Below are 10,758 nucleotides of genomic sequence, written 5' to 3'. Positions count from 1 at the left end.
ATATTGTTTCTGAGCTGCCCCAAATTTTAGAACTCTGTCCTTTAGGGGAGATCAATAGTAGTGTAAGTTTAAAATCTCGACTGAATTTCGCCGTTGCATTAGCCGCCATATTGATTTTAATGGAGAACACTTGTTGCTTAATATCTCCGTCATTTTCAACTTTTCGACAAAAATGTTACCAACTAAAATTGTTGGAGACACAATTTCCTACGATTTATTTTCCATTTTTTTTTATGCGATCAATATTCTCCGAGTTAAGGGGGGAAATAGTGGAAGCGGAGGGGAAGCATAATTATTGAATTGTCTCATTTATTATTAACTTTACGACATAATTGTACATAAACAAAAATAAAGAGAATTATATTTTATACAATTTTTGAAACTTCCAATGAAACACCAACCAAACTAAGTACATAAAAGACATAAATAATAACTTATATGCATTAAGTTCACTTAGTTTTATTAACTAGCGGGTTTGATTGGTTGAATTTGTCTGTCGATAATTAAGTTTCATGTCAGCTAACATATTTTAATATTTCAACCATTTTTTTTGAAGTTATATTTCTTTAGGCGCGATTTCATTGAGGGTGAAATTTTATTAATCTGCGCGCATGCGCACACCGACCGTATGGTATTAGTCGTTATACGGGCTCTGATTGGGTGTTGAAATGATCTGTCAATAATTGTTCAAAATATGGAGGTTATCGGTAAACAAAAATATTGTATATATTAGTTTTTATTGTTGTGAGGACAGAAATAAAATCAAATTTAGAATTATAGTGACTTTTTAAATAGTTTTGAAAATCCGCAGGTACGTAATTCTAAATGTTTCAGTTGTATTCCAATAATAAATTATCTTCATACCTATCTATTTGGAAAATGTAAAAAAATATATAGTTACCTATTAGTAGGCAATGCTTTAATTTACATACTCTGATTACGAACAAACTTTCTACAAATCTTCATCTAATATATCGTTTTCTTACTCTATATTTTGTTGTATTTTAATTCGACCAAAATCAAACTAATAATTTGATTAAATTCATATAAATAAACAAAATGTCAAAAATTTATGGTGTAAACGTTTAGTTTGTGTATATTCCCACATGACGTATACGCGAAAGTGGTCTAGTGGGAAATCGCTTCGACTTTCGTACGGCGCGATACACGTGAAGTGGGTTCAAGCCCCAAGCAAGTTGTTATTTTTTTATAGATTTTATGATTGTAAGTATATTATTATATAATTTTTTTCAGAAAATTCGTATTTAATTAAAATTTTTGGCAACAATTTTTGTTCAGAAATCATTTGTGGCATTTTTCAATGTGTTTGTGTGTGCTTTATTCTGTTACGGGTTAAAAGTCGCTAAGCAACTAGAAACGATTCTTATAAATCAGATTGTCATAAATTTTAATTTATTGTCACAAGTACTGGCCTAAACAATTATAAAAATCAGGCTTCTATATTGTCTTGAACATTAGCGGCTATCAAGCCATTTTTAAGTCCGAAATCATATAGAAAATCAGGCATGAAGTAGGCTTTAGGTATACATTGCTACCTGTCTAGTAAGGGTCATCTCTTTGTCTTTACCTGTCTAGTGTCATATCTTGCTCTTGCTCACTTTTGATTTACACTTCATGAGGACAAGTTAGTATTGTCCTATGAAACTCCTTGAGGATATTTAATCAGAAGTAATCCAGATAACTAATTAAGAAATATTCAATTTGATGAAGTTGACGATTGTCTTGCTCAGCAAGGATTTAAAATATCTGGATATTTAGGTCCCCAAGACCTTTCTTTTTGGCCATACGCTATCTTTAAGGCCAGCAATTTTTCTTTCTCTCCAATTCATTTTGATGTTGTGAGTTTTTTTTGAAACACCCTTGTCCAGGGTCGATATATTATATAACCTGTATAACTGTGAAGTATCCAAGTATGTAAATGCCGTACGACATCGTCCACGTGTATAACATCGACGAAAAAAACATAAGGTAGGATCAAACCAATACTTCTCTTAAAAGAACGTTGTTTTGCCTGTCTAAGCCACCACACCATACAGCAGTCTGACAAATATCTCGGTTTTGTATTTTTTTTCTTGTAAATAGTACCTAAATATAATATTACATAGTTTTAAGAATTATAATATGGGTGTACGCTGAAAAGAATATTCTTAGAGGCAAATATAAACTTTAGTTGAGCTTTTTACCTTTTCCTTTTGGGTTTTTTTTATATTTTCAATTAAGATTAATATGAATTATTTTAGTTTTGGTTAATAAGAATAAATAGTTTGTGAATTCTCCGATTTTTTTGATTTCTTATTATTATTTTTTTGTTTGGTAGAAAATAAAACTAGTTATTTACCTTCGCATACCTTCAATAAAAACCGGTAACATCGGCGAAGAGTAACAATTCTTATATTTTTTTAATTTTTGGTATTGTTTTAATAAAAATTTTTGGAAAGTAGTAGAGAAACTGTTTAAAGTATATTGATTTCAAAAATGAATAACCATTTTTAATTTTCAATTTCAATTGGAGAAGGTTCCCATTGTTTTCATTCTGGTGGGATGTGGAATAGCATTATGTTGTTTTACATGCCATTAGATTGAAAACTTAGTCTTTTTTCTTATATTGATTTCGTTGAAATCATATAATAGAAGTATAACTTCTTACGTGCGTACAAAGTACACACATTCTTTTTTTAATTTTGGACCCTGTTGGGGGGAATTTTACCATCCCCCCCCCTTCGTAGACCCTCTACTGGTTTTCTCGAAAAATTGTAGTAAATCGTAATTGCAACAATTTCAGTTCTTACACTTTCTGTCGAAAAGTTGAAAATGGCGGAGATATTGAACAAATACAATTGCTATAAAATCAATCAGGTCTTACGCTCCCGCCTTTACCGCATACGTACTACCTTAAAAAAATGAAAGAGATCAAAATTGTACAAAATTTATTTCTCTTCATATTTGTATAGGTTCAAATTTGTTGTAAAACTAATAATAAACGATATAATTCAATAAATCAATAATTATGCTTTAACTGTCACTATTTTTCCCCATAACTCGGAAAATATCGACCGCACAAAAAAATATATAATAAATAAAATTATATAAATTCGCATTTTCAGCAATTTCAGTTTCAACACTTTTTGTCGAAAAGTTGAAAATGGCGAAGATATTGAGCAAAAATGGTTCTCGTTTAAAATCAAGATGGCGGCTAACGTAACAGTCAAATTCAGTCGAGATTTTAAATTTATACTACTATTGACCCCCCTAAAGATTATAAAAATAAAATTTGGGGCAGCTCGTAATGCATGGTCAAATGCTATCCCGACTGGACTAAAATATAAAATTTCTACTGAAATATTCAAGCTTCCGCCCCTTAACTGCCTGTATAATTTGTTCCCTATTATTAACTCTATCAATGACTTCTATATTGCTAATAATGAATTCAGGGTACTCAAGATCGGATGCTAGGGAACTAATTATGGGAGACCTATGTTCAGCAGTGGACTCAAAACGGCTGATAATGATGATGAATAATTAATGTCGTCGGCATCTTCATTTGAATTTTAAATGATGACTGATTCCATCCGTTTTTCAAGGATCCAGCATTGTTCTACTAACTTTTACATTTCCGCACACTTTTTTCCCAAGTTACATGTGTAGCAGTATTTAATGTTGCTTGTCATGTTGCCTAAACTGCTGCGTCACTATAACCGTTACGTCCAATATATACCCTATTCCACGAACATACGCCTGTTTTGGATTACTTCGACAACGAATATTGTACTGTGCAAAATAAGAAGAACGAAAGTAAATGGCAAATTATATTGTTGTTTATTGGGGTAATTATTAGAGCAAAATACTTTCGTACTTCTTATGTTGCACAGTAAAATATTCGTTGTCGAAGTAATCCAAAACAGGCGTATGTTCGTGGAATGGCCCATAGTTATCGTAGTATGTTTTGCATATTTATGAAATATGTTCAATGGGATTCAATTCACAATGGTAAGGGCGTAGTCTTAACCCGTAAAAAAGTATGTAAAATCTCATCTACTAATCATATATTTGATTTTTTTATTAATTTTGGCAAACTGTAGCAATTCCGGCTTAAGTGAATCCTAAGGAAATGAAATACTATTTTCGTTCGTTAACCATTCTTTTATTTTATATTCTGTCTAAGAATATGTTGGTTGATTATTTAAGATATCTGAAAAACAATAAGAGATGGTTCATGTGTTCGTTCATGTCCAAGATGCCAACCACACCCATTGGGGTTCTAGGTTAATCACAACCAAGGGGAAGGCACTCTTGCAGGCAGTTAAGCAATTAAAATGCGAAACACTTTCAACAGGTAAACCGACGTATTGGCCAATTGATCCCAACGAAATTCCAGACCTGATTGATTTCTTTATAACTAGAAATATTTCTGTTAATTATTTACATATTGAAGAATCATGGGACATGAACTACGATCATTCACCCATCATTCTCACAGTGAGTGATACTGTTATTCAAAACCAGCCACCTCCTAAAGTGACTAATAGGCTAACAGATTGGCGGAGTTTTCAGCTTCACTTGAAGTAACAGTAAATCTGAAAGTTTCACTAAAAACTAGATATGAACTTGATGAAGAAACGGAATGTTATGTTAAACAAGTTCAACAAGCTGCTTGAAATATCTCACCTGAACTGATTCATAGAGTTAAAGGTATTAATTACCCTAAAGACATTAGAAAGCTAATCGAAGAGAAAAGAAAACTCAGAAGGATCTGGCAATGCTCTACATCTGATAAAACAAAACTAAATAATGCTACACAACAGCTTAAAAGAGAAATTAGAAAAAATAAAAACAAATAAATTAGTAACTATCTAAGAGAATTGACAAATGATAGCACAGCTTATTATTCCCTCTGGAGAGCCACTAAGAAATTAAAACGACAGATAATGCAAAATCCTCCACTAAAAAATACCGATGGAATCTGGGCAAAAAGCAATTTAGAGAAGGCTTATAATTTTGCTGAATATCTCTAGGAAATATTCCAGCCAAATGAAAGTAATAACACACTACAATGGAAAAATGTCACACAGGAAGAAGGTGAAATTAAACTAGTCACTCCAAAAGAAGTGGCCGACGAAATTAAATTAAATATCAATCCCAGGAAAGCACCTGGGTTTGACTTAATTACTGGGGAAATCTTAAAACAACTTCCTAGAAAAGCAATAGTAAAACTGACATATCTTATACATAAATGCCTCGTTCAGATTAAGATATATTCCCAAAATATGGAAAGTGGCTGAGGTCATAATGATCCTTCAACCTGGAAAACAACCAAATACAGTATCATCGTACAGACCGATTTCGTTACTACCCGTAATTTCAAAGCTGTACGAAAAACTTTTTCTGAAAAGTTGAAACCTCTTATAGATGCTAAGGCTCTAATTCCATCACACCAGTTTGGGTTTCGAGAAAGTCATTCAACTATCGACCAAGCACATAGAATAACGGATATAATAGAGAGGTCGCTGGAAGGAAAGAAAGTTTGCTCCGCTGTCTTCCTCGACGTGGCGAAAGCTTTTGATAAGGTATGGCATGAAGGACTTAAAAATTAAGCACGATTTTGCCAAGACAATACACATATTTATTGGAATCTTATATATCGGAGAGAGTTTTTAGGGTTAAGCAAGAAGAAGTCTACTCGGAACTAAAGGAAATCAAAGCAAGTGTACCACAAGGTAGTGTGATAGGACCGGTGCTATACCTATTATACACTAGTGACATCCCTGAAGTAGATCATAACACAATAGCTACCTTTGCTGATGACACTGCCGTCTTAGCCGTAGGTGAAAACCATGAAGAAGCAGCAAGAAAACTACAAATCTCTGTTAACAGACTTAACAAGTGGACTAAGCGCTGGCAAATTAAATTAAACGAAATGAAGTCAGTGCATATCAATTTTACAAACAAGAAAAAAACAATACATTCCTGTTAACGTAAATAATACTCAGATACCATACGCCGATACCGCAGAATATTTGGGTATTACACTGGACGCTAGGCTACGCTGGAGGGCCCACGTTAAAAAGAAACGAGAACAGCTTAACATGAAGTATAAAAAAATGTATTGGCTATTGGGAAGACAATCCACTCTCTCGATCTACAATAAAATACTTTTGTATAAACAGATTATAAAACCTATATGGACATATGGCATCCAGCTACGGGGCTGCGCTAGCAATACAAATTTAAACATCATTCAACGATTCCAAAACAAAGTGCTAAGGAACATATTCAACGCTCCATGGTACTACAGGAACAGTGACCTCCATAAGGACCTAGACATGGATACTGTTAGCAAGACCATAGAAAAATTTGCCAAGAGTGACGAACAACGACTTCTTCAACACGTCAATGGTGAGGCCATCCAGCTCCTCGACAACACAGATCTAGCTAGAAGACTCAAGAGGAAGAACCCCTTCGAGTTAGTTAAGTGAGAAATAGTGCACGGTGCAGGTGATGGTACAAGTTAACATTTGTGCAATAAATTAACAGAACCTAAGGGGTACTATTGAGTTTGTCCTTAGTCTTAAGTTTTTAGTAGTAATTTAGGTTAGCAATGAGTTGCTCATTGATTCGTTTTTAAGCATCTTATTGGTGTTTGATAAATAAAAATAAAAAATATCCAAGATTATATATAATCTCGTCTAATACTGGGTTAAAATGATCACTCAACGAAGAAAACTCTGTTTGAATTAGTGTAGAATGTTCTTCTTTTTTAAGTGCAATGTCCATTGCGAACGTTCTTGCTTACGGCACTTCTGAATAGTTCGACCGATGTGAGCCCTAACCACTTACGCAGATTTTGGAGCCACGAGTATCTTCTCCTGCCTGGCCCACGCTTACTGTCTATTTTCTCCTGGATAATCAATTGCTGAACACGGTACTTATAGTGTCTCCATGTGTGGCCTAGATACAAGTTTTTTTTGTTTAATTCTGCTCACGGTTTCTTTCTCTTTTCCGATTGTATGGAATACCTCCATTACATTCGAATGCTTCTAGTTTTTCGTGAACGTCTCTGTCAGCGTCCAGGCTTCCACACCATATAGTAAGGTTGGAAAAATATAGCATTTAGCTAGGCGCAGTTTTATTGGGTCAAAGACCCATATCCTTATCCCATAGGTCTATTTTATTTCCATTTAAATTTAGTCATTCAACAATACAACAATGCCATCGCATAGTCAACGCCATCAAAAAGTCACTTGAAAACCAGCAGTACTGCACAGCAGGCTTTATAGACATCAGTCAGGCTTTTGACAAAGTCTGGCATCCAGGCTTGTTGTGCAAAATAAAAAGAATTCTCCCAGCAAGTTACTACAACCTACTGAAAGCCTACCTACACGAACGGCAGTTTAAAGTAAAAGTTAATGAAGAAGTCTCGGAATACAAGCCTATTCACTCTGACGCACCACAAGGGAGCATATTAGGGCCATTATTGTACATACTATATACATATGACTTGCCTACAAATGATAAAACAACCATCGGGACATTTGCAGATGACACTGCTATTTTTGCCAAGCATGGCGATCCTATTGCAGCAACACAAAATCTCCAAGAACATCTAAACTCACTTGAAATATGGCTGAAGAAGTGGAAGTTTAAGGTAAACGAAACAAAATCATCCCATATAACATTCAGTCTCCGGACTGGAACCTGCCCACCGGTAACCATCAATCAAATAGAAATACCACAAAGTAATCAAGTCAAATATCTAGGGCTACACTTTGACAGTAAACTCAACTGTAAACACCATATAACAAAGAAAAGAATGCAACTTGACCTAAAAACCAAAGAACTTTACTGGCTCATCGGAAGAAAATCCCACCTTTCAATAGAAAACAAATTGATAATATATAAAGCAGTGATAAAGCCAATCTGGACTTATGGCATTGAACTGTGGGGCTGTGCTAGCAAATCCAATACCGTAATTATCCAGAGAGCGCAATCCAAGATACTTCGAGCAATAGTTAATGCACCATGGTATGTATCAAACCAAACTCTACACACTGATCTAAAAATTCCATATGTAACCGAAGTCATCCAAGAAAACAACAGAAAACACCACAACAAACTAGAAGACCATCATAATCCATTACTTCATCCACTACTGCAACCTGTCCACAATAGAAGACTCAGAAGAAGCTGGCCATCCCACTTAAGAGGTAACTGAAGAAACATCGCTGGATGTTTAGCTCTCCACGTCACCACATTTACAATAATTAATTTAATGTAAGACCAACAAATTGACTTATAGATGTTTGTTTTATATCTGATTGTCAATAATATTGCCATATATGGATATTGGGTAAGAGACAAATCCTTGTTTATGAAGAGCTTTTTCATAGTGTTAAATGCTGCCCTAGCTCATTCTATTCTCACCTTAATTATGTGCCCTGTTTCCATTTTGCATTTACGTTTGTGCCAAGATATACATAAGATTCTACATTTTCAATTAGTAAGTTGTTTATCCGTAACTGTCGAGCAGCTTGTTGCTTTTTGCTTATCATCATCCATTTCATCTTCTTGAAGTTGAGGCTCAGGCCATATTCATCAATAACTGGATTAACCCTTTCCATTGCCTGTTTTAATTCATTTCTGATACTGGTAAGGATCACCGTGTCATCTACATATCTTATATTGTTCGTTAACTCACCGTTTATTTTTATGCCCTCATTTGAATTTTCCCTACATTTTTAAAGTTATACTTCTTTAGGCGCGATTGAGAGTAAAATTTCATAATACTGCGCGCATGCGCACACAGACAGTATGGCGTTTAGTTGCTAAATCTTTCTAGTTATGTATAAATATATCAGTGCAAGAAAAGGTGTGAAAAAATACATTAGTGTTTTTAGTAAATATATTTATTATAAGTTTGTGTCTTTGGATTTGTCTTCCTCAGGAGTAAGATAGTATTATTAAAACATTTTATTGTATATTTATTATACTTCACCTTCCAGTCTATTTGTTACCGTGAATTGTCATTAGGTACGTCCGAACCGATACAGACGCAGTCCTCGTAGCGTATTTGGTATAGCATTCGACCAGAGATCGAGAGGTCTTGAGTTCGAGTCCGGAGCAATCCTATACTTTTTTTTATTTTTATGAAAGCGGTAAGCACAAAATTAGTTTGGTGTTTAAAAAAATTAAAACAAACTGTTTAAAGTATATTTATTTATTTTTAAGAAATCATATAATAGAAGTATAACTTCTTACGTGCGTACAGTAGAGCATAATGCTGTGTTTTATGTTAGCTCTAGTGCATAATCATTTGATAAAATAAGAGGACATTATACAGTAAACTCTTAGAATAATTAAGAAGAAGAAAACGAAAGTGGTAGAAAATTTGTTATAATATGTAAAAGTCCAGATGATCATAAAAATATCGCAAAAAAATCCTTGACGTTAAACTATTACTGGAACAAGGCATATACAAAACTAATTGCATACTATTAAGCAACGATATTGTGTAGGAAATACTACATTATTGTTAATTGTGTGATTTGAATAAAGGAAATACGAGTACTAACTTATAATTTGCAAATCGCTTAAATTTTTAGTTATAATTTTGTAATTTTAATATCAATTTAAACAAATGTTTGGACAGCTAGCGTTAAAAATGGTAGTTTAAGCATTAATAGAAACTACTATATCTTTTATTATTGAAGAGAGAAGATAAAAGCGTGCTATACATCAATGTATATTACTGGATTCTTATAAAAGTTCGGAACGTAATTCTGAGACAATTTGGATATAAAATGCAATAAAATTGGTGAGCTCTTTGGGAATTTCAAATCAAGATCATTGGCAAAACCAGAATATCCAGAATTAATAGACAAAACGTAACTAATCAAAAAATTAAATATACAGGACAAGACAATTATACAGAGTAGTCCGACGAAAACGAAACAGAAACAGTATCAGAAACTGCGATAAAACATTTTTGAAAAACACAGCGACATGTCGATTTGATTTATTAAAAAATAAATCTTCTAAATCTTCTAAAGATGCGAGTGGTTTTCTAAATGAATCTATTGGAAACAAATCTAGTTATCGAGCAGGCCATTCGGTGCTACCTTTTGCTCCAGTTCACTCCAATTTTCTCCAGATCTTCTTTGACAGCATCTTTCCACTTTTTTCTAGGCCGTCTTACAGACCTTCTTCCATCTGGCCTTTTCCAGAACACATTGCTTATAAGGTGATTGTCTTTACTGCGTATCACATGACCTGCCCATCTGAGTCTATTGGCCTTTATACAGGGTGTCCCGAAAAGAATGGTCATAAATTATTATACCACACATTCTGGGGTCAAAAACAGTTCGGTTGAACCTACCTTACCTTAGTACAAATGTGCTCATAAAAAAAGTTACAGCCCTTTAAAGTTACAAAATGAAAATCGATTTTTTTCAATATATCGAAAACTCTCAGAGATTTTTTATTGAAAACGGGCATGTATCATTCTTATGGCAGGACCACCTTAAAACAAAATTAAAGTGAAATTTGTCCACCCCATAAAAAATTTATGGGGATTTTGTTCCCTTAAACCCTTCCAAACTTTTGTGTACGTTCCAATTAATTCATTATTGTGGTACCATTAGTTGAACACAACGTTTTTAAAACTTTTTTGCCTCTTAGTATTTTTTCGATAAGCCAGTTTTTATCGAGATGCGGCTTCTTTTTTACTATATTTCCAGAAAAAAA

At 33.8% G+C, this 10,758-nt stretch overlaps 1 protein-coding gene across 1 annotated transcript in view; it reads left to right on the top strand.

The window, feature by feature from the left end:
- Positions 1–10,758, top strand: part of LOC114328633 (cell adhesion molecule Dscam2) — a 384,871-nt gene that overhangs the window by 107,032 nt on the left and 267,081 nt on the right. The window lies entirely within an intron of this gene.

Source organism: Diabrotica virgifera, chromosome 2 (genome assembly GCF_917563875.1).
Source record: "Diabrotica virgifera virgifera chromosome 2, PGI_DIABVI_V3a".
Lineage (NCBI taxonomy): Eukaryota > Metazoa > Arthropoda > Insecta > Coleoptera > Chrysomelidae > Diabrotica > Diabrotica virgifera.
The sequence above is the reverse complement of the archived record's forward strand: the minus strand, read 5'-3'. Positions and strand labels throughout refer to the sequence as shown.